This window comes from Lygodium microphyllum, chromosome 3, assembly GCF_053477565.2.
Source record: "Lygodium microphyllum isolate KBCC chromosome 3, Lygodium_microphyllum_v1.1.10, whole genome shotgun sequence".
In the NCBI taxonomy this organism is placed as follows: domain Eukaryota; kingdom Viridiplantae; phylum Streptophyta; class Polypodiopsida; order Schizaeales; family Lygodiaceae; genus Lygodium; species Lygodium microphyllum.
This window is the reverse complement of record NC_141137.1, coordinates 153617706-153642751: the sequence shown is the minus strand read 5'-3', so window position 1 is coordinate 153642751 and position 25046 is coordinate 153617706.

The following is a 25046-nucleotide window of genomic DNA, read 5'->3' as shown; positions in this document are numbered from 1 at the left end:
GTGGGTACATCATTCCTGGCATCAGAGGAGGTAGGACTCCTCTTCCTGAATTCATCGCTAGTCTAGCTTCCACTTCATCGTACTGTCTTGCACCTTCTGTTGCAGCTTGCAGGGTGGATGGTCTTTGCAGCTCCACAAACTTACGGACTTCTGGTTGTAATCCTCTGAGAAACACCCCCTTCTGAATGCCATCATCTAGATTATGGTTAGTCCATCTCTTCAGGATGGATTCCATTCGTGAGACATAAGCTTCTACTCTTTCTCTAGAGGATTGACTTAGGTTCATAAATTCCTCTCTCATCCGCTCTTCAAAACCTTCACGCCTGAATTTAGTCAGGAAGGCCAACTTCAGGTCGTCCCATGTGCCAAAAGTTTCTGCTGCTTGTCTCTCATACCACTGAAACGCCGCGCCCTTGAAAGTGGCGGGGAATATTGCTAACCAATGCTCAGGGGTTCTGGCATTGTTAGCCACACACGCTACCATAAACTCTGCTACATGAAGATCGGGGTCTTCATTGTACTCTCCCTTAAAAACTGGCAATGGGACTACATTCGCTGGCCTGTCATCAATATTTCCAGGACGAATCTGGCTTGGAAGTGGACCTCCAGCAGGAGGAGGAAGGGCTTGATGTGCCATTGGGACTTCTGTAAAGAATTCCGCAAGGGCGTCAAAGGCGGCTTCTGCTGCGAGCTCGTTCTCGGCTCTGATTTTTGCTTTCTCTCTTCTCACGTACCTCTAGACTCGTTCTAATGCTTGCCTCTTTATTGTGTCATTCATTAGGGGGTTGGCTCCACTATGTTGTTAGTGCTCCACAGAGGGTTAACAGAAGGCTTTAGTCTCTGAAGGACTCTCTTGCCAACATTTCTTCTACTTCTTTCTTTTCAATGTTCCTGAATTCTGCTTTCATTCCACTGCACAGAGGAAGGTATTCGATTCTGAAGGTGTCAAAATGCATACGTCTGAGCATGGTGGTGGTGCCATCATCATAGTAATGCCAGCTTCTGATGGTTTCAACAGTGTATGTTGTGAAAAACACTCTGTCTACCAACTTCCAGTGGGTTGCTAATTGAACAAACAGAAGATTATCAGTACACCAAGCATCCCACGTATTTTGCTGTTGAGCATCCACGAACAAATTCCAACTCTTTTCCTTCTTGTCTTTGTGAACCTCTACAAACCAAGACTCCTGAAGCTTCTTCACAATCTCCCACTTGATGTTGTCTGGAAACTTCTCAATGAATGCCAAATCTTCCATGGATGGTCATTCTCTCTGTTTCTTCTCTTCAGTTTATTCCCAAACAGTTTGCCACCAAGATGCAAGTTTCTGCTGCTTCAACAGGAAGAGGAAACTGTCCACCACATAGAGCATGCATCATGATGGTGATGTGTTTCCACCATTGTGGGATGAACTTCTTGTGGAAAGTGGTTTTGATTATGAGAAATTCCAACTCTTCAGTGGAAGAAGGAACTTTACAAACATCCATTGAATTCTTCTCTTCTTGGCAATGCCATTTCCTTCATTTTCAGCCTCTTCTGGTGCTTGTTGATGGCAAGTTTCCCCGGCTGCGCACAAAAAACATGGAGCCCCGAGAGGAACACCAAGGAAAAGGAAATTCTCTTGCAAGAAAATCTATCTTGTAACATCAACAAGCTTTTTTATCATGTTTCATATGATCACAATGAAGAAAAGAACACCAGGCACAACAAATCTTCATGCAGCATCATGTAGATCTCCCACGGATTTGATAGAATCAACCATATTCTTCAATATCTTCACAAAATCAATCAATAGAACAAAGAAAGCAAAGGAATACACCATCTTTGAATGGAAATACATCACATAGTATTCATCTTTAATATCTTCATAGTCTTCTCTCTCAATCTCTCATATACAATCACTCTGTTTGAGTAGAATTGGCTATCTCTAACTCTCTCTCTCTCTCTCTCCATCAATAGTACATCATATCCTCACTACAATCTCTCAAAATCACCCTCAATAATCCTTCTTAGGTCATGGATACCCCTCCCAAGATGTATGCCTGATATGAAGAGTCACCAGAGCCACTATAGTGTCCTTTCATAGCTCACTACTGTCACTTCACTCTAGTCTTCACTTGAGTCTTCAGCAGCTACTTCTTCCACTTCCTTCAGCTCTTTTGCACTTGTATTCACCTCTTTCCAAGGCTAAAAAACTTTCCCAAGCTACACTCTCATCCATAAGAACACATACAGAAGCATACAGAACAGTCACAGAACAGTACCATAACAGCTACAGTACAGAACAGAACATAACAGAGACAGAAGCTCTACAGAAGACCTACAGAAGGTTACAGAAGGTCATCAAAACCACATAACTCATACTCAAACCATTCCAAACTCTCAAAAATAATTCAATAAGCTTTCACAAGATCTCAATCTTCATCAATCAATACTCCATCCCTCCTTACAGAAGACAATCAGAACAAAACAGACCAAAACAGAGCAAAACAAAAGGTATACAGAACCAATCAAAACCTATCAGAACATCACATAACCACTAATAAACATCATGAACTTTCAAAAAATAATCAATATCATCCAAAACACTCTCAAACCACTTCCAAACCAATCAATCATCTCATAAAATCAACCATTCAGCTCTCAAAAACAGCAAAAATTAGCCAAAAAACAAGTCATTTCAACACTCAACATGGAGCACATTAATGATGGTTTAGAAGATTACCATGCTGAAGCTAATACTACCATTGGAGCCACAAATCAAGGACAAGAATTTATGGGCAATAGTACAACTAATGAAGAGGCCCATTGGCCAAGGGTTCCTTATGACAATGAGCATAGAACTGAAGAAAATGTTACCCATGATTCCAATGATTTCCAGCGAATTGGTAACATGAATGAAGGTCTAATCCAACTCACACATTCAATGGATGACAAGTTTGGTAAGATGATTACTCACATGGAACATCAAAACCATAGGTTGGATGCCAAATTTGAACAGTTGGTCACAATATTCAGCAACTTGGGTAACAAATTGCAAAGCAATCCACCTTCCCATGGCTGAAGATGTACCTATTGTCCATGGTAATGTGAGGTTCACAACAGCCCATCAGAATATATTAACCACTTTTGAACATGGAGGACCTTCTAAGGTGAATGAAACAGTTCAGCCTCATACCAATTCTTGGAATAGGAACATGCCAAACTTTACTAATTCAAGAGACAAAGGACAACAAGATTATTCCCTGCATGATTGAGCTTGTACATGGATGTAATTCCTTCTACAAACAATTTGGCTCTCAAAATACTCAAGTTCATAATGTAAGACATGATCGAGGGTAGTATGCACATGATAAAGCAAGGAAAGGAGACGGTTTCTAGCATGTTGAAGATCATGAAAATAGGTTACCACATGGGATATACACTCATAACCAACAATCACATGGGAACTCATTGTTTGAGCATCAATCTTTTGGAAATAATGGAAATGGGAAGCATTCATCTACTCCTAATCATGGACAACAAGTAGTGAGTAATCATTTTAATAGACAACAATCTTTTGGATATACCAACCATAATGGGCAGCGCTATCAGACAAGGAATATAAGGACAAGATCAATATATCCAATTTCAAAGGAGATAACCCTTCACCAACTAAACTTGAAGAATGGATCAACAAATTGGAAATGTATTTCACTCTCTACCCATGCAATGATCAAGCAAAGATTTGTCATGCAGCCCTACACCTAGAGGGATATGCGCATATGTGGTGGAGATACATGACCAAGATTGGAGAGAATTTCTAGTCTTGGGAGGACTTCAAATTGGCCATGACTTAAGTGTTCGTGTCACCAATGGAGAAGGAAAGGCTTGAAAGGAAATGGTATGATCTTAGGCAAAGGGGTTCTATCGTGAGGGAATATTCCAACCAATTTTTAAACATTTCCATGTATGTGGAAGGCATTTCCGACTCAACCAAATTTAACAAATATATTTTTGGTTTTGATTCAAACCTTTCAACTGAAGTTGGGGCAACCAAGCCTACAAATGTTCATGCAGCCATTCAATATGTTGAGAAGTACAACCAGAAATATAGGTGAGATTTGACTTCATTTCAGCCCAAAAAAAGAATGAATTATCAATCAAATTAGCTTATGAGATTTGTATAGTAGTTTAGCCAACAAAGAGAGGGATTTAGAGCTGAAAATAGGTTTCAAAATAATTTCAACAAGGTTCCAACCTATCCACAACATATTCTTCAAAATAGAGTAATAATTTCATATATAATGATGATCCAAAATGAGAATTCAAAAGGATTGAAGGCGAAATTAGGCAATATCACATTAACAACAGCAACAAGGCACTTCCTAATGACAAATCTAAGGGTCTATGTGATAAATGTGGGGAGAAATGGTCTCTTGAGCACAAGCAGAAGTGCAAGGGATATATGGCAAAGTCTAATATGCTGAATATTGAAGACTCTAATGAAGAGGAGACACAAGAAGGACATATCTTACAAGTAGAGGTAGTTCCTACTTGTGATGAGATGCATGAGCATGATGACCAGGACACACACGAGGAATTAGAGCCAGTTAGTAATTTTCTCTATGATCCAGGTGGTCCATTTGATCTTGGTGGATCATAGATTGATAATCCTTCTATGGTTTCTTGTCAGCCCATGTTATGTTCCATATCTCAGAATGCATGGATGGGTTGTAAAGGTGAAAGTACACTTTGGCTTAAGGGTACTATAAATTCAAAGGTTGCCCATATTCTCATTGATATGCATAGCATACATAGTTTTGTCAATGCCAAATCATTGTATGAATTGAAGTTACTACCTCAAGAAATAGAAGCTCCACTGAAGGTATAAAGTAGCTAATGGTGCCCAAGAGTTGAGTAAAGAGATATGCCAGCAGACTCCTATTGAATTATCAAAGTCTTGCACTATTATGACAGACTTAATTGTTCTAGATATGGGTCCTATTGATGTCATCATTGGCTGCGATTGGCTTAAACATCTTGGAAAATTTTCTTTGGATCTAAATCAGATGTTCATGGAGTTTACTTGGAATGGGCAGCAAGTAAAACTTAATGGCATGGAGAGAAAGCAAGTGGAAATAATCAGCAAGAAGAAGATGAAGAAGGAAATTAATGCTATGTCTTGCATTTTTACACTTCTTCTATCAAAGGCAAATGAAAATCAACAATCTACTTCACCTAAGGAGCAAGATCCATGCCTATGTAAACTTTTGGAAGAGTTTAAGGACATATTCCAGCCACCTACATCATTGCCTCCTTGGCGAGAAGTAGGCCATCCTATTGATTTAATGCCTGACACTAAACCCATCAACAAACCTCCTTACAGGTTGTCCACATATGAGAGAAGAAGTAGAGAAATACATTAAAGACTCTGGAAATGGGGTTTATCCAAAGAAGGTCCAGTGCATCAAGGATTGGCCCATACCATGGAATTCTACTTCACTATGAGGATTTCTTGGATTATCTTCTTTCTATAGGAGATTCATCAAGAATTATGGCCATGTAGTAGCTCCTCTTATTGATAGATTGAAAAAAGAAGCTTTCTTTTGGGATGCTACAGCCACTAAGAGTTTCAATGAGCTGAAAAGTTTACTCATTTCAGCACCTATTTTAGTGTGCCTAAACTTTTCCAAGGAGTTCACTATATTTGATGATGCTAGTGGTAGAGGTATTGGGGTTATTTTATGCCAAGACCATGGTGTTATTACTTATGAAAGTAGGAAGTTGGATGATAAAGAAAGAGAACTCCACGTCTATGAGCAGGAAATGTTAGCCATTCTTCATGTGATTAAGAAGTGGCACCACTACATTTATGATAGCCATTTTAAGGTAAAGAGTGACCATCGTGTGTTGAAGTATTTTCTCTCTCAGCCAAATCTCTCTCCCAAACAAAAAGGATGGTTAGCTACACTTTAGGGATATGAATTTTAGATTTCTTATATGGCATGCAAGGATAATGTAGTGGCAGATGCTTTATCTAGGATGTGGGCATGTTCTATTTCTACCATGTCTACCATATATAAGGATTGGATCCATGACATTCAAGAAGAATATCTTTTAGATGAGCACACTGCCAATATTATGAAGAAATTAGAGTAAGATGATGGATCTAAATTTCCCAATTTCAAATGGCAAAATGGACTTCTTTGGTTTAAAGGGAGAGTATAATTGGCCCCTCAGTCATCATTTAGATCTTGAATCTAACAGGAGATGCATTCTTCTCCTTTGGTAGAACATATTGGATTATTTAAAACCTTTGACAAGATCCATAAATGCTTCTATTGGAGGGACTTTGGAAAGATGTCAAGGAATATGTGATGCAATGCTTACCATGCTAGTAGATATAAAGACTCAAATTTATTGCCTAGTGGTCTACTTCAGCCTTTGCCTATTCCACATGGTAAATGGAATGATATCAGTATGGATTTTATTATAGGGCTTCTTACTACTAAGCAAGTCTGGAATAGCATTTTTGTTGTGGTTGATCGTCATACAAAATCAGCCCATTTTTTACCTACCAAAGTCCAATATTCAGCCAAACAGGTGGCTGATCAATTCATGGAAGAGATTTTCAGACTTCATGGATTACCTATGAAGATTGTTTCTAATAGGGATTCCAAGTTCATGGGGAATTTTTGGAAAAGTCTTTTCACTTCCATGGGTATAAAAGTAACTCCAAGTACTGCCTATGATCCACAAACAGATGGCCAAATTGAAAGCGTCAATAAATGGTTAGAAATCTACCTCATACACTTTTGCCATGATACATAGAATGCATGGGATCATTGGATTCATCTTGCGGAGTTCTGTTACAATAATACTCATCACATGAGTATTGGTATGTCACCATTTGAGGCATTGTATGGATATAAAGACCAAGTACCTTTAGCATTGTTTCATGATGAAGTGAATCCTCTTGCTTGAGAAGAGTTGGAAAAGATGAAAGCCTTAATGAAGCAATGCAAATAAAATATCAGAAAGGCACAAGAGACAATGAAATCATATGTGGATGGTAAAAGAAGGCATGTGGATTTTGAAGAAGGAGAATGGGTATTTTTGAAAGTACCTAAGTCTCATTATGCTTCTCTCAAGGGTGGACATAATAAGCTTGCTCATTGCTATTATGGTCCATATCAAATCACAAAGAAAGTTGGGGATCTTTCTTACCGACTTGATTTACCTCCTACCACATGCATTCACAATGTTTTTCATGTGTCTCAACTTAAGAAATACATTGGGCCTAACATACAAGTTCTTGAAGAACTACCTCCTATTGATGAATATGGCTTAATCATCTATGAGCCTGAAAGGATTGTTGAGCAAGAGAGAGAAGGTTCTAAGGAACCGTATTGTTATGGAATATCTCATCAAGTGGAAGGGATTGCCTATAGAAGAATCATCTTGGCGACATGCTTCATATTTAGATTAGTTTCCATGGCTTCTTCAAGAAGATAATTAGTTCATGGCACAGTGGATAGCGTGATGTATTAATTTTCTATCATGAAAATAATTGACCTATCAACATCCAAATTGGATTATGATGACATGGATGGATACCTTATGAAGATATTTCATTTCTATATCTCATATGCATCAATTTGACATTTCTATCCAAAGTTATGGGTCATTTACTATCCCTACCCTATTCAGGACATCATTTCAAATTTTTACTGTTTTGAGCTTATTTTGGAGATTCTTTTTAATGGAAGATTATCTTTTTTCAATGGACAACTTCAACAAGGATATTCAGCATTGGCCTCTCACTTCTTAATAGTTACCATTCATTTGTCCTTTCGTTCTTCAAAGTTTTGAGGACAAAACTTTTGGGCAGGGATGGATTGTGATAAAAAGATTTTTGTGTTGCTTTAATTAGGAAATTAGCCTAGTTTAGACTGGAGTATAAAAGACAAGAGGGTGCCAATGTTAATCATCTTTTAATCATTTTTCACATCTCCACTTCTTGGAGCTTGAAGATAATTCCTTTCCCACCATTGTAAGGGGTGAGTTCCTTGCATCAGTCATCAATTGATTCTCAAGCTTCCATGGCTTCAAGATCTCTTGTAATTCTTGGTTGTAAGACATCTTGATTAAGAAATGGAAAGCTATGGTTTCCAACATTTCTTGTTAATTCAGCATTTCTTGTTAGTCTTGTGTAAATTTCCATTGAAGTGGTAACCTTCATTTTAGGGGCAGCCATATACCATCATCATATTTGATCACCTCAATATCAAGAAAGTACCTTAGCTCATCCAAATCCTTTATCTCAAACTTCTTCTTCAAAAGGTCCTTGACTTTAGCAGTCCCACTGTCATTGTTACTTGTAATAATCAAGTCATCCATGTGGATGATTATGATAATCAAATCAACATCTCTCTTTCTCACATAAAGTGAGTGATCAATATCAGAAATATAAAAGCCAATGTTGACAAGATACGATCCGATCTTGTCAAACCATGCTTTAGGTACTTGTTTTAGCCAATAGGGCACCTTCTTTAAGTGGGATACTCTAAATCCTCATAACTTGCTAGCTACCCCATATATATCTCTTCTTATATTTCATAATGCAAGAAGGTATTCTTTACATTCATTTGCTATAAACTCCAACCTTTGGTTGTTCTACCAAATAATCATAGATCTAACACTTGCCACCCTAGCAACTAGATTGAATGTCTCTTCATAATCTATGCCATATGTTTGAACATATCCTTTTGTAATTGGGCTAGTCTTATACCTACTAATAGAACCATTTGCATTATGCTTAAGTTTTTGGACCCACTTACAACCAATAGCTTTCTTGCCCTTAGGCAATTGTACTAGATCCAAAGTCTTATTGGCCTCTAATGCATCCATCTTCTTATCCATTGTTGCATCCCAATGAGCATGACCAACAACATCCAAAAACAAGTGGGCTCAACATCCTCAATCACCTTTATCATATAAGATTAATGGTAAGCTGTATAATCTTCAAAACCAAATATTTTAATGGGGTATCTAACCATGCTAAACCTGTGTACTACTAGATCACTCGATGGAGCCTTTACATTACCTTATACTCTTGATACGCCTAGTCTCATGATTGAAGAAATACCAAGATCATCATCCAAACTCTTTGAACCACTGGAATCTCCATGAAACCTCAAATGAATAGTAGATGTGTCAGTACCATTTGACACTTTTTTCTTCTCTTTGTCTTTACTTGCAACACTATCAGATGGAGCTAAAGATGTGGGCTTGCTCTTTAGTCTCCCAGACTAAGGGCTAATTATAGATATGGTACCATATGATATAGACTAAGGGATAATTATGTAAAATATTACACGGCGCAGCGAACAGAATCTGAGAAAGAGATAGAGAGTACACAACAGATAAGAGGAGAATCAGTAAATTCTTTAACTCCAAACAACTGATACAAAGGTGGCTCTGTCCACCCGTGCACTTCCACTGTGTGAAGCTTAGATGGCGATCTAGACAGAAGATAGGTGAAGAGCTTAAGGCTAGCTAGAACAACAACTCTGACTGGGTGAAAGATGAGTGAGAGATGGCTGCGAAGGGGTTTAGCTTTTATAGCCCGCGAAGGTCATTAGGTCGGCCTACTGACCGACCTACCATATGAGCCTCCACTAGTCGGCCAGGGAATATTCCAGGGAATATTCCCTTTACCATCGGGCCGGGGGCGCTGCCCCCGGACCCCCGCCAGGGGGGCCAGCGGCCCCCCTGGGACCCCCCAGCCAGGGGCCGCTTCTGCGGCCCCTGGACCCCACAATAGGGGCCCCTTTTAACTCCCTTACCACGCAACTCAATGCAATGTGCCTCGAGTTGCTACCAGCTTAACCACTCCGTCTAACCCAAAGATTAGACCCACAACAGTCACCTTTTTGCCATCCGGTCACATTGACCTCATCTGATATACAAGTCAGGACTCAACCAATGTTCGGGCTCACATTTGGCTTCTCCTCATAATGGGGGCCTTACAACTTTGAGCACCATGGATCATTGGTAGCACCTAATGAGGGTGGGGCATTGATCATATCTAACACCCCCCCTCAATGTCCACCCATAGGTGAACTATCTCCTCGGCCCAATGCCGAGTCTCTGAAGATGAACTTGAAGTAGATCCTTCGTAAGTGCTTTAGTGAAGATATCTGCTCCATTCTCCTCTGTTGGACAGTAGACCAATTCCACTATTCCATCCTCCATCAAATCATGCACATAGTGATACTGGATCTCTATATGTTTGGTGCGTGCATGAAACACTGGATTTTTGGCAATGGAGATGCAACTTTGATTGTCACATCTCAGCACAGTTGGTTCTTCATCCTGCACTCCCATATGCCATAGAATCCTTCTCAACCATACGGCCTCACATGCAGCAAAACAAGCTGCCTTGTACTCTGCTTCGGTAGAAGACAATGCCACTGTTGGTTGCTTCTTACTAATCCAAGAGAAAATTCTTGAACCCAAAGAGAAACAATAACCAGAAACTGACTTCCTGGAATCAATGTCTCCTACCCAATCTGAGTCACAGTTCTCCACAAGAGAAGTTCCGAAACTGTATGTGATACCATAGTCAAGAGTTTTCTTCAAGTATTTGAGCACCCGCATCCCAGCCTTCCAATGACTCTCATGAGGTTTGTTTGAGAACTTGCTCAAAACACCAACAGCAAAACTGATATCTGGTCTGGTGTTACACAAGTAGATCAGACTGCCGACCAACCTCCTATACCTCCCAATGTCTGCTAATGCTGATGTATCCTCGACGGATAACTTTGCATTCACCTCCATAGGTGTAGCTATCTCCTTGCACTCGGTCATGCCAAATGCCTTCAAGATCTCCCATGCATACTTCTTTTGAGAGATGAAGATCTTTCCTGGCTCTTGCCAGACTTCAATCCCCAAACAATAGTGTAGCAAGCCCAAGTCTGTCATTTCAAACTCAGAACTCAAAGCCTTTCGAGTTTGGTTGATCATATCTTCATAGTCACCTGTAATAAGAAGGTCGTCCACATATAGGACAATCACTACAGACTTTTTACCATCCCTGTAAACATACAAGTTAGCATCTGAGGCACATCTTTTGAAGTTTAGGTTTAAAAAGAACCTATCTATCCGCTGGTACCATGCTCTGGGGGCTTGTTTCAGCCCATACAATGCCTTCTTCAGTTTACACACTTTGTTCTCAGAATGGGGGGCCTCAAACCCTGGTGGCTGAGCCACATACACCTCCTCCTTGAGGTCACCATTTAAGAACGCTGACTTAACATCCATTTGGTACACTGGCCACTTCTCATGGGCAGCCACTACAAGTACCATGCGAATAGTGGTCATTCTGGCAGTTGGGGCAAATGACTCTTGAAAATCAAACCCTTCAACTTGTGAAAATCCTTGGGCAACCAGTCTAGCTTTGTACTTTTCTAAGGTACCATTAGCCTTGTACTTTACCTTCCAGATCCACTTGGTGCCAATAACCTTCCGCTTTGCTGGTCGATCCACTAGCTCCCAAGTGTCATTCTTCAGTATGCTGTCATACTCCGCCTGCATAGCATCCTTCCATGATGGATTTGCAAGTGCTTCTTCTAAGTCAGTTGGCTCCTTTACTTCTCTCATAATCTCAACCATCAAGGCCATATTGACTATGTGAGCAGAAGCCCTCCTTTGCTCCTCTATTCTCTGAGACCTCCTTGGTCCGTCTGCCTTCTCCTCAACAGATGCAGGCATAGGATTATTGTGGTCATAGAGTTGCTTCACCCAGCGCGGCAATGGCTTTTCCAGTGGGGTGATGTCAGGTTGGTGAACTTTTTCCTCATCATCTGAAGATGATGCTTCCTCCTCCTTAAGGATAGGGATAGCTCTCGGGACAGGTTCATAGTGGACTACTTCTTCGCTTGATGATAAAGTGGAAGAACTTGCCTTCTCCTCCTCCACTGTATACGGCTCCTCCTTGAACACCACATCACAGCTCGCGATGATCTTCTTTGCCTCTTGGTCATATAATTTGTAAGCCTTCTGCTCATCACTATAACCCAAGAAGATACATTTTCTGCTTTTTGGTTGTAACTTGTTTCTCTTCTCATCTGGAACATGTGCATAACATTCACATCCAAAAATTCTGAAATGTGAGACAGATGGTTTCTTACCAGTGTAAGCCTCATGAGGTGTTTTTCCCTTGAGAGCCTTTGTATAGCTCCGATTTAGAATGTAGACTGCAGTATTAACAGCTTCAGCCCAAAAATGGTTAGGCAATCCCTTGCCCTTTAGCATGCATCTTGCCATCTCCACAATGGTGCGATTCCTGCGTTCCACAACACCGTTCTGCTGAGGTGTGTGAGGCGTCGTCAATTGACGCTTGATACCTTTGCTCTTGCAAAAGCCTTCAAACTCCTTTGAGTTGAACTCACCACCACCATCTGTTCTAAATTTCTTCACACTTTTCCCTGTTTCATTCTCAACAAGTATTAGCCATTCTTTAAACTTACCAAAAGCTTGAGCCTTATCACGAAGGAAGTGCACCCACATCTTCCTACTGTAGTCGTCGACAATCAACATAAAATAAGAAGATCCCCCCAAGGCCTGTGTAGGCATCTTACCACACAAGTCAGCATGCACCAACTCTAGAGGAGCCTGTGCTCTATTCTTGCTTTCTTGTGGAAATGCCTTTCTTTGTTGCTTGCCCATCATACAAGCTTCACATGGTCCTTCAATTCAGTTATTGTAGGTAGGTGAGCAACCATACCTTGCTTTTGCATCTCCTTTAATACTGCAAATCCGATGTGTCCAAACCTTTCATGCCAAAGCTTACTTGTGCCCACTCCAGCGGTGGCTGTAAGAGCACTTAGCTCATACAGGTTGTTCCTTCTTTCTCCTTTGCCAACAATTGTGCCAGCACTATCAATAATTTCTGCACCTGTCTTCTTGAACCTCACTTCATGACCAAGATCAGTTATGGCAGAAACTGATAAGAGATTTCTCCTGATTTCGGGAACATACAACACATTTGAAAGCTTTTTGACTTCACCATTTGCAGCAACAAAAGAAATAGTACCTGTGCCCGCAGCAGGGCATTTAGCATCATTTCCAACCGTCACAGTAATGGATTCTTGTAGAGACTGCATAGAACTATATAGACCTTTCTTGTTGGTCATGTGACGGGAGGCCCCACTATCCAACACCCAAGAGTCAGTGATAGATTCTTCTTGCGCCGAGGAGCACACTTCCTCAATGGTCGCCATGAATAATTCCAACTCTGCTTCAGCCGTATTGGCTGTCTCTTTCCCTTTACTTTTAAGGGTACCATTCTTTTCATCTGCCTTCTTGACACGACAATCTACAATTGCATGTCCTTTCTTCTTACAGTAGAAGCACTCTCCTTGAAACTTCTTCTTGCCGCCCTTCTTCTTTTTGTCACCATCATTTTTGGTGGAGGAAACACCTTTGCCTTTTGCATTGGCAGAGAATGCAGCATCTCCATTGTTGCTTCCTTCTCGGGCTTTCAACCTCAACTCCTCCTCCATTAATAATGCACAAAACTCCTCAAAAGTCAAAGCTTGAGGTCTCACCTGAGTATTAAGGGCAGTTACTAGTCCATCAAACTTTTGTGGACAAATCTGAAGACACCTCCGAGCTAGCTCTTCGCTAGTCTTTTGTATCCCAGCGCCAGCCATCTGGTCGCGCAGATTCTTAATCCGAGTGATGAATGCTTCAACCGTCTCTCCTTCAGCAAACTTCTCCGCTGCTAGTTGATTCTCCAAGTTTTGAATCCTTGTTTGGTTTCGCATTTCGTACTGACTCCTTAGTACATTCCAAGCCTCTGACACTTTGGTTGTATGCTGAATCAGAGTCAAAACACTGTCAGAACAGCTTGTAACTAAGGCACACAATGCATCTGCATTCCTTCGTTTCCAAGCTCGTAGAAGATCTGCAATCGGAGGAATCATCACACTAGGATTTGATGGGTCGGGGGAAGGCTATGGTTCTGCGTCAGTCCCCAGCACAGTCTCCAGAAGCTCATAAGAATCAAGGATAGTTGTAATTTTGAACTTCCACAAGGTGTAGTTTGTACCATCTAACTTGCCTTCGCTGAAGGTTGGTGGACGAATCCTCAGTGTTTGAATAGCCGGTATAGCAGCACCACCTCCTATACCGCTTCCTGATGCGCCAGAACCGCTTCCCGGAGTCGACATCGTTTCTCTTTGCTGTTGAAGCCTTTGCCTCTTGCACGCTCTCCGATCTTTAGAGCCCCGTGGGCTCTGATACCATGTAAAATATTACACGGCGCAGCGAACAGAATCTGAGAAAGAGATAGAGAGTACACAACAGATAAGAGGAGAATCAGTAAATTCTTTAACTCCAAACAACTGATACAAAGGTGGCTCTGTCCACCCGTGCGCTTCCACTGTGTGAAGCTTAGATGGCGATCTAGACAGAAGATAGGTGAAGAGCTTAAGGTTAGCTAGAACAACAACTCTGACTGGGTGAAAGATGAGTGAGAGATGGCTGCGAAGGGGTTTAGCTTTTATAGCCCGCGAAGGTCATTAGGTCGGCCTACTGACCGACCTACCATATGAGCCTCCACTAGTCGGCCAGGGAATATTCCAGGGAATATTCCCTTTACCACAATAGGGGCCCCTTTTAACTCCCTTACCACGCAACTCAATGCAATGTGCCTCGAGTTGCTACCAGCTTAACCACTCCGTCTAACCCAAAGATTAGACCCACAACAGTCACCTTTTTGCCATCCGGTCACATTGACCTCATCTGATATACAAGTCAAGACTCAACCAATGTTCGGGCTCACATTTGGCTTCTCCTCATAATGGGGGCCTTACAACTTTGAGCACCATGGATCATTGGTAGCACCTAATGAGGGTGGGACATTGATCATATCTAACAAATTATAGATATGGTACCATATGATATTTCTAGTCTAGTAAGGCTCTATGATTCTTGCTTTTTTTCTACACATAACTATCATGATCATCATTATCATCATCCAATGCATCACCACCAGATGCATACCAATTACTCATCACATCAAAAATAATATCTTTCCTTACTCTAAACTCACCTATGATAATGTTATAAGAATGATATCCTTTCTACTCTAAAGAATATCCAATGAAAATACATTTTTCAACCTTTGGATCAAGCTTCTTTTGTAGCTCATCGGGTATATGAACATGTGCAATATAACCAAACAGTTTCAAGTGTGACACATTGGTTTCTTGCTTGTAAAGCATTCTTCAAGGGTCATCCCATGAATTGCAGCTGCGGGAGTTCTATTCATAATATAGACAGTAATATGAACAACTTCAAACCAAAAATATTTTGGCAAAATTTTTTTAGCCATCAATATGTGTGCAACTTTTGCAATATGGATATTTTTTTCTTTCTAAAATCCCATTTTGTTGTGGGGTATATCTGCAACAAGTAAACTGTCTCTTTATCCCATGAGATCTCAAAAAGTCACTAAACTTGTTAGAGAAGTACTCTCCCTCTCCATTTGACCTCAAGCGTTTAACTTTCAAGCCAATTTTTGTTTCAATAGCAGCCTTAAAAGTCTTGAAGTGCTCAAATATATCACTCTTTTCCTTCATGAAATACACCCATAGTTTTCTTGAACAATAATTAATAAATGTAACAAAACCAAGATATATATTTTGTGTAGGTCCTTAAACATCTGTATGCATAACATCAAGTATATTCTTGCTCATATATTTATCATGCAAAAAAGGTTGTCTTGCCTACTTACCAAACTGACATGCTTCACACACTTTATGAAATTCTATAACTCTAAAAGCAAACAACCCTATAACCAACCCTTTGGACTACATTAATTTTAGCATTTGTACATTTGCATGCCCAATACATTTGTATCATATTTAATATATGTAACCACTCCTTTGCCTTTAGCATACATAACAACATTCATAATAGGAATTTCAACATCTAAAGTGAACATGCATCCAACTCTACTTCCTTTTGCATGACCAACTTGCACTTAAAATTAAAGCCTTCCATAAAATAACATTTTCTATTAAATCAAACTTATAGCCCTTGCTCTATCATTTGTTACAAACACATTTTTTTTTCAAAGTATTCAACTCTTGCTTGAGTTGAATATTTCGTGCCTTTGTGTTTACTGAAAACATATTCTCAAAGATTGTCCAAGCTACATGTGAAGTTTCTACATTTCTGATATGTTACAACATAGTGTAATCAATGATTACTACATATAATCGATACATTACCTTTTGTCTCTTGTATTCCATTCTTTCCATATCTTTAATTCTTCTGTAGTCATTAGATTACTTAAATTTGGGTCATTTTCTTAAGGCTAAAACAAACTCATAAAGGCATTTTTGAATAAGAAAGTTTATCACATAAAACTATATTTTTTCTTTGAGATCCAATTTTTTTTTGCAACTCATCAAGAATATGTATATAAGCAATACATCCAAATACTTTTAGATGGAATATATTTGGCTTTTTGTCTGTAAACTTCTCTTTGGATATCATACCATGTATGACAACAATGGTGGGTGTTCTATTCATGTTGTATACATTAATAGTAACTGCTTTAGCCCAATAGTAATGAGGCAAGTTTCTTTTTTATATCAATCCATGAGCCATCTTTGCAATATACCTATTTTTTCACTCAATAACTCCATTTTGTTGCAGACTATATCTACATGTATACTACTTATGTATACCATTTTTTTGCAAAAAAAAAAAAACTTATTGGAGAGAGATTCTTCCCCTCAATTCAATCTTAGGCATTTAATATGCAACCGTGTCTCCTTCTCAACCAAAGCCTTAAAGCTTTTGAAGTGAGTGAAAACCTTACTTTTCTCATGCATAAAGTAAATCCATACTTTATGAGTATGATCATCAATGAATAAAACATAATACTTACAATCACTAAAAATTGCAGTCTTTGTAGGACCCCACACATTAGAATATATCGATTCAAGTGGCTTTTTGCATACATGCTTTTCATGTGGAAACACATGCATTGCTTGCTTTCTAAATTGACACGCTTCACATAATGTGTGCATCTCATCAACTTTAAACTTAGGCAAGCCATCCACAATCTCTTTTGATGATTGTATGCCTTCCAGGCACTGCACATTCATATGACCAATTCTCTCATGCCAAATTTCAATATTAGCCACAACACTTGAACCTTATGCAAATATACCAGCATCCATTTCAACAAGACTTGCATCAAGAAAAAACGATTCGCTAGCACATTTCCCTTTTGCAATCTACTTGTAATCATTTTTTAGATCTTTTGTATAACAATCATCATATGTGAGCTGAAGCTGCAATCCTTGTTCTAACCAATAGAAATCAAAATTTTTATAATATTTGGTACATGCAGCACATCATCCAAGTACTTAGCTTTGCTACTCTACATACTTAAAGAAGCATTTCCAACATGAGTGATGGGTGAGCTATATCATTCCCTATCTCCACGTAACACGGAGACTCTAGATTGCATATCTCTCTAAACCACTCTCCATGAGAAGTCATGTGGTTAGAGATACCTAAATATATGTACTATACATCATTCTTTGATGAACCATCAGTAATGATAGTATTCCTAAAGTGTTATATAATAAACAATTATTCACTTGTGTCACCATTGTTTTGACTATTGGATATATAATTGCCTTGATGCTTTTTTCCATTTTTAATTCCAACTTTCTTTTTGAAGCAATTTTTAGAAATGTGACCTTTCTGACCACAATGCTAGTACTCTCTATTGTCACTAGAATTCTATAGCTTATTAGAATTTGCAACTTGTCCTCTTTGGCTCCCCCTTGAGACTATCCTCTTCTATTTTGTTGCGCATCATAAACTTGATCATGATCACCACCTTGGCCTCTGCCATGACCTCTACCTCTGTTAATCGAGTAAAGGACTTATTCTTGCTTTGAAAAAAGAGGAATCCAAGCCAACGGTCTTCTTCTCGAGTATTAGCATAGAAATCAAGTCTACAAAATCAAGGATATCATCCCTCATTTTCGTAGATAACCTGAAGCTCTTGTATTTATCTCCAAGTCTATCTAAGAATACATACACAATATTATCATCATCAACTACCACACTAATAGATCCAAGAGCTTCCATAATACTCTTGATCTTCAAGGCATGATAATTAATGGATAGGTTCCCACTTTTCACTTGGTTGACTTAAGTTATACCTTTCTGGTCTTTGTATTTAATTTGAATATTTTTGCCAAATTCTTCCATGCAATAGTGAGGGTTTCAGATTCTTGCAAATATCTCATCATACTATCTCTAACACTGAGACAGATAGCCAATACATGACTTTACTTTGTGTTTGCTCCCCATCTTTCTTAGCCTTTAACTGTTTTGCAGTAGCATTTCTTGCGAGAACTTCAGGTGCTACTGCCATGTCTCCCTCAATATAATTCAAAACACATTTTTTCTTCAAAAAAATTGTCATCTTGAACTTCCATGCATGAATTGTTCTTATCAAGCTTCTCACTGACAATCTAGTTGAAGTTGTCAAACATTTTGATAAATAGAAAACCTTACAAAAACTTGCAATCTGCAAAAAGCAAGTTGATACTAGGTACACTACAACTAAACATTTGGCCATTTTCATTGACTGTATAACGATAATTGTGATTTGCAATCTACATACAAATGCCTTTTGTGTCTGCAATCTAGCAAACACCAGAAACATTATAGATTCAAAATCTGTTACCTATGCACCTATAAACAGCGGACACAACTGAAACTATAGTATACCAAAAAAAAATTATCGGGACCACTTGTAGGTCTAGAAGGCAGGTCATTTTGGCTAAACATTTCCTTTGTGAAGACTACATGTTTTATTGCAATTGAAGATTGCAACCCTACCAGTCTCATGAGCCTCTTGTAGCTATAACCTATGGCAAATTGACCAAGGTGGAAGAGCTTCTTACATGTTGCTTGCTTACTTGCTTTCATGCTCCAATGCCTTCATCTTAGCCTTTAATCAAGCTCCGTGTAGTCGTGGGATGACTCTAATACTATGAAAACAGGTACGAGGGGAGAGAGATGAAGAGACCAAGAGTACAAATACGCAAAAGCAATGGAGATTTGAGCATATGGAGATATAGGCCTCAAATCTTCTTCCTATTCTTCTTTCTTCTTCTCCCACACAAAAGAACTAAGTCTAGAACATGATAAAAGACTAATATGAAAGTACACAATGTACATACATGCGCCCACTAAGTGTGAACCTGCTAAGGAAGGAAGAGGTGGCACAATTAATATACCATAACCAAGGATAGATTATGTGGGTGTAGTCCACTTGTAAAATTACTCGCATATCCTCATGTTAGTCACCTAACACTGGTGCATAGAGTAGATGTTGTATGTGTGCATAGCGAGCACCGGAAGGTCCCCAAGAACAAAAGAACTCTACTTTTGCACAAAAAAAGAGAGAAAACTTGCACGACATGAAGCAAAAGACCAATTGGGTACAATCTCTCCCCATGCCTTGTGTGAGTGCTCCAGGAAGCATATATTTGATATATTGTTCATCTCCAAGCTCAAAAAATAGCCCAATTTACAATTAGCACACTTTAGCTTTTGTGTTTGCTTTTGTCCCACTAAAGAATTAAAGCTATTGGGCGCACAAAGAGTCGAGGTGTGCCCAAATACAATGTCCAATAGCAAATATTTAAATCGTGTGCCCATGCGCATATAAAATAATAAATAAACGTCAGGTGCTTCAATAAATAAGCTCGTCAAAATAAATATTGGCGCCACGCCTAAGATGCGCGCCCATAAAAAATGATAATTTCTTCTAAATAACTTGAATACACGCTATCGCCCAGTGCTTCCCCCAATGCCACTGCTGCCTGCTCTACATATCAACTGAAGCATTCACAATTGTTAGAAAATAATAAAATTAAACCGACAAAAGTGAATACCTAGCATTCTTCAGCTACAAAATAAATAAATTGGTTAGAACTCAATCCTAACCTTAATTTATTACAAGTGCGCACTCTAAACTCATAAACATCTATTAATTTAAATATGTATTTTGCAGAATCACCCGCTATGGAATCACCCACTTGCACATTAAAGTTACAAGATACCCGAAAAGGACAGGCATCCCCATCAACTTTTCACACAAGGAATCCACCTTGTGTATGAGCCCCAGCAACAAATATAATTTTACGGAATCCACTGCAAAACCTCACAGAATCCACTATGGAATATGCCTCCTGGCATCATACCCCTAGGGTGGGATAGCAATGTGACAAATGCGGGATCTAGAGCATGGCAAAACCGGAAGCTATGGAGGATGAAATGAGAAGTGTGGACTCATGATGGAGAAGACAAAGACACTGTTTGTTACACACGTGAATTAGGTTCCAAGATTGAGACTTGGACTCATAAACACAATCTTGTGTATGTGGACAATGACATTGACACTTCACTGAAAAGAAAAGAGTACTATCATTGCATTAAGAAAAGGAAGCAAGTACAATGCTTTATAGGAAAGTAGGAAACTGCAGTAGGCACCATTGTGCATATGGGATAGGTTAGCCTGCATATCCTTGACCCTGAAGCTCCATACAAAGAGGCTGTTTAGTGAGTGTGATTGCTGATTCTCAACACCCCTCCTCAATCACAACTAGAAAGGCACAAAGTGTGTAGAGGCTGTAATGAGAACCACCTGCAAAGTGTGGGCACACCACAAACATGGTAGACACCAGAGGCTGTTGCAGAAAAGGCTAAGTGTGGGCACCAAAACATGATGGACATCCAGAGGCAGTAACAGGGGCCTCACAAAGTGTACAGGGACTGTAATGCCAAGTTACATAAGGAGTTTACAAAGCTTATGGCAGGAAGCATTAGGGCAAGGAAGTACAAGGCTTTTAAAACAGTCTATCAAAGTTATGAGAGTAGAAGGACTAATGAGTCTTGTCCTTCCGATCCTGGTGGTCTTCATCTTCATCATCTTCTTCCTTTGCTCCATTTTCTTCTTCTTCTTTGACTGCGACTAGATAGGCCTTTTGGGATCTCTTTCTTGAGTGGCAGAACTTCTCGGTGTGTCCGGTCCTTTTGCAGAAGTCACAGAAGAGCTGATCCTTCTTGCCTTTGTACCTGTTGCCAACATATAATGCATGCTCATCTCTAGAGGTACTTGGTTCTTCTTTAGTTTTTAGCTTCTTTTCTTCTTCTAACAGTGATGCCTGGATATCAACAAGTTCAGGATTTGGCATGTTGATTAAAGTTGTTGATACATTATTATATTCAGCAGGCAAACTCTTAAGTAGAACACCGATGCAAACATCTTCATCCATTTTAATGTTGATTCCTGCAAGTTGGGTTAGGAGTCCTTCCATGTAATTAAGATGTGTGGCAAGTGATGTGCTAGACCTCATTTCAAGCCTGAAGAACTCAATCAGGAGACCATACTTTGATGATTTAGATTGTGCAATGAACAGGGTGTCAAGTCTTTTCCATGTATCCTGTGAGGTCTCACAGTTATCCACATGATGGATATAACTGTCGTCTAGCTCCAGTTTGATAATGGCCTGGGCTCTGTCATCATTCTTTTGCCAAGTAGTTGCAAGGTCCGCGTCCCGAGGTTTCTTCTCTTTGCCATTTGTGATGGCCCAGAGACCCTTTTTCATCAAGATGAGCTTGATGCGGGTTTGCCAGGTGTGAAACCCGACTCCTTTGAATCGAGCATTTGGAGAATCTTTTCCCATGTTGAGGTTGCAAGAGCAGCATCAAATCAATACCAGAATTCTGAGATTTTATCAGTAGAAGAGCAGAATGTAGTGTGTCAAGAGACACAGTTAATGACAGTGTGAAAATACACTATGTCAGTGTTGATGTTTGAGCTTGGGATCGTTCGGTCGTTCTTCAATCTTCTTAGGTCCTTCCCCTCCTTGATTTGATGCTGATACCTTCAAATCTGAGTGACAGTACTTTAATGAACTTCAGAGAGTATTGCTCAGTGATTAAAATCACTGTTGATAACTTTAGTGAGAGAAACAATGAAAAATGTCAGAATTTTGAAGCATTGGCTATGGCTTTTGCATTAGGGTTTCTGGGGGCAGCCTGGTTTTTTGCTGATTGCAGGAGCTACAGTGAATCATTTTTAAAAAAATTTATATGCCTAGGAAGCTGACTTCATGGGCTATCAAAGCCCCATGATAATCGTCAACATCGTGGACTGTATGCAGCACGCAGGCAGCTCGAATGTAAGCAGGCGCAATTCTGACAGTTTTCTGCGATTTCCGCAATGCTGGAGTCAGGGCACAGTAATGCAGTCGATTTTTGTGCCAAGATGAATTGCTTGAGTAGAGGAACAACTCCCTAGAAGAAATCGTGGGCTGAAATGGCCTGGTTGAGGAGTTATTGAAGCTCCAAGTAAGGTAGGTCCTGTCTGGCTATGGTAGACACAGAGCAAAGATTGAGGATTTTCACAATGCTGAGCTCCAGATGGTCCAATCTCCTGGATTGATGTGATACATGGAAGCTTTGTGAGTTGGAGAATAATTTTCCAGAAGGAAGCTCCAAGAGATTTGACCTGTGGAGTGAGATATAAGTAGCTCAATCTGACAGGGTGCTGTTGGCTATGGTTGCCATGGAAGCTTCAGTGAGAGTAGAGTTGGGAGATGAAGTCATGAGCTGACATTGAGCTAGACTGAGGTTGAGAGGAATCAAGAGAGGCTAGAGAAGCAATGCCATGCCCAATTGGGCTCTGATACCATGTGACAAATGCGAGATCTAGAGCATGGCAAAACCGGAAGCTATGGAGGATGAAATGAGAAGTGTGGACTCATGATGGAGAAGACAAAGACACTGTTTGTTACACAAGTGAATTAGGTTCCAAGATTGAGACTTGGACTCATAAACACAATCTTGTGTATGTGGACAATGACATTGACACTTCACTGAAAAGAAAAGAGTACTATCATTGCATTAAGAAAAGGAAGCAAGTACAATGCTTTATAGGAAAGTAGGAAACTGCAGTAGGCACCATTGTGCATATGGGATAGGTTAGCCTGCATATCCTTGACCCTGAAGCTCCATACAAAGAGGCTGTTTAGTGAGTGTGATTTGCTGATTCTCAACAAGAAATTGTCCTCAATTGCTATTAGCTCAATGTGGAGCCAGTAGTGAAGGGTAAGTACTTAGGTCTCGAGCGTGCATCCATTGGGCCTCTTCAACAGGATGATTTTTAAACTTAACCAAATATCTAGAATATCTACAGCCAGTTCTAGTGGTCAAAAAGTCAGTATCTAGAATAGTTTCGGGTTCAAGGATTTCAGCTTCTTCTTCTAACAAAGGAGGGTTTTCATAGATAGGATGTACAGGCAATTGGCCTCTAAAAGGTCGTAGTAAACTAATATGAAAAGTGTTGTGGATTTTCCAGTGTTGTGGTAATTCTAGTTTAAATGCATTGTCATTGATTTTGTGAATGATCTTGAAAGGTCCATAAAATCTAGGAGCTAACTTTACAATAGGGTGTTTGTCAACACTTTGTAATCTTCTCTTTTCAATGCATAACCAAACATAATCATCAACTTTGAAACTCATAGCTTTTCTTTTCTTGTTAGCTTGTTTTGTATATGATTATTGGGCTTTTGCAATCATATCTTTAACTTCATAAAAAATAGTAGCATGCATGTTAGCAATATCATCAACAGCTTGAACCTCGTTTGACAATGATGTAACAGGTGTACATAATCTATATCCATAAATAATTTCAAATGGTGCTTTCTGTGTAGCTGTATGTGGTGTGTTATTGTATGCAAACTAAAGTAAATGTAAATGTGTATCCCATGTTTGTGGTTTTGAAATTGTGTATGCATGCAAAAGATCTAAAATGGTACTGTTAGTAGCTTCTGTTTGCCCATTTGTTTTAGGATGAAATGCAGATGAAAAATCAATCTTTGTTCCTAAATTAGCAAACAAAGTAATCCAATAATTATTGCAGAATCTAGAATCACGGTCAGAAATAATAACTTTTGGCAAACCATGATTGGTGAAAACAGTTTTCAAGAACAATTGAGCAGCTTGAGATGCAATTAACGTTTTCTTGCATGGAATGAAATATGCTTGTTTGCTAAACCTATCGACAATAGTTCAAATAATGTCATGATTAGCTTTAGTGTTAGGCAAACCAGTGATAAAATCCAGTGAGATCTGTTCCCATGGTCATTCTGGAATTGGTAAAGGCATTAATAAACCATATTGTTTACCATGGTGTCATTTGTCTTTGGTAAATTAAACATTCAGATATAAAATTAGATACATTAGATTCCATGTGTGGCCAATAAAAATCTTCAATTGGTGTACGCAAAGTAGAAATAATTCCTCTATGGCCTTGGTATGGGGGACAATGAATTTTATGCAAAACAAATGATCGAAATGGAACAATTACGCATAATCTTTTTTCATAGAACATAAATCCATCAGTGTAAGACAATGAATCAATGGGAATCCTGTTATTTGCAACTAATTTATTCCAATTAGATTGAAAACTAGGGTCTTGGTCATAGGTATCTTTCATAGGGAGAAGAGAGTCAAAAGATATCACATAGATATTATGAATAGTCGGTCTTCTACTTAAAGCATTGGCAACAACATTCTCTTTTCAAGGTTGACATTGTATGAGTGGATGAAAACTTTGAATAAAAGCAACCCATTTAATGTGTCAGTCAGATATTTGTGGTTGACTAAGGAGATGTTTAATGCTTTGTTGGTCAGTTTTAATCATGAATTCAGATCCCATTAAATAGTGTTTCCATTGACGTAAAGCTTGTACTACAGCTGGCAATTCCTTATCATAAGCAGAATACTTAAGTTCATAGGGTTTAAGTTTGCAGCTAGAGTAGGCTATGGGATAAGAATCTTGCATAAGGACTGCTCCTATTCCAGATCCATTAGCATCAGTGACTACTAGGAAAAATGGTCTATTGAAGTCAGGTAATTGCAATATAGGTAATTGCAACATAGA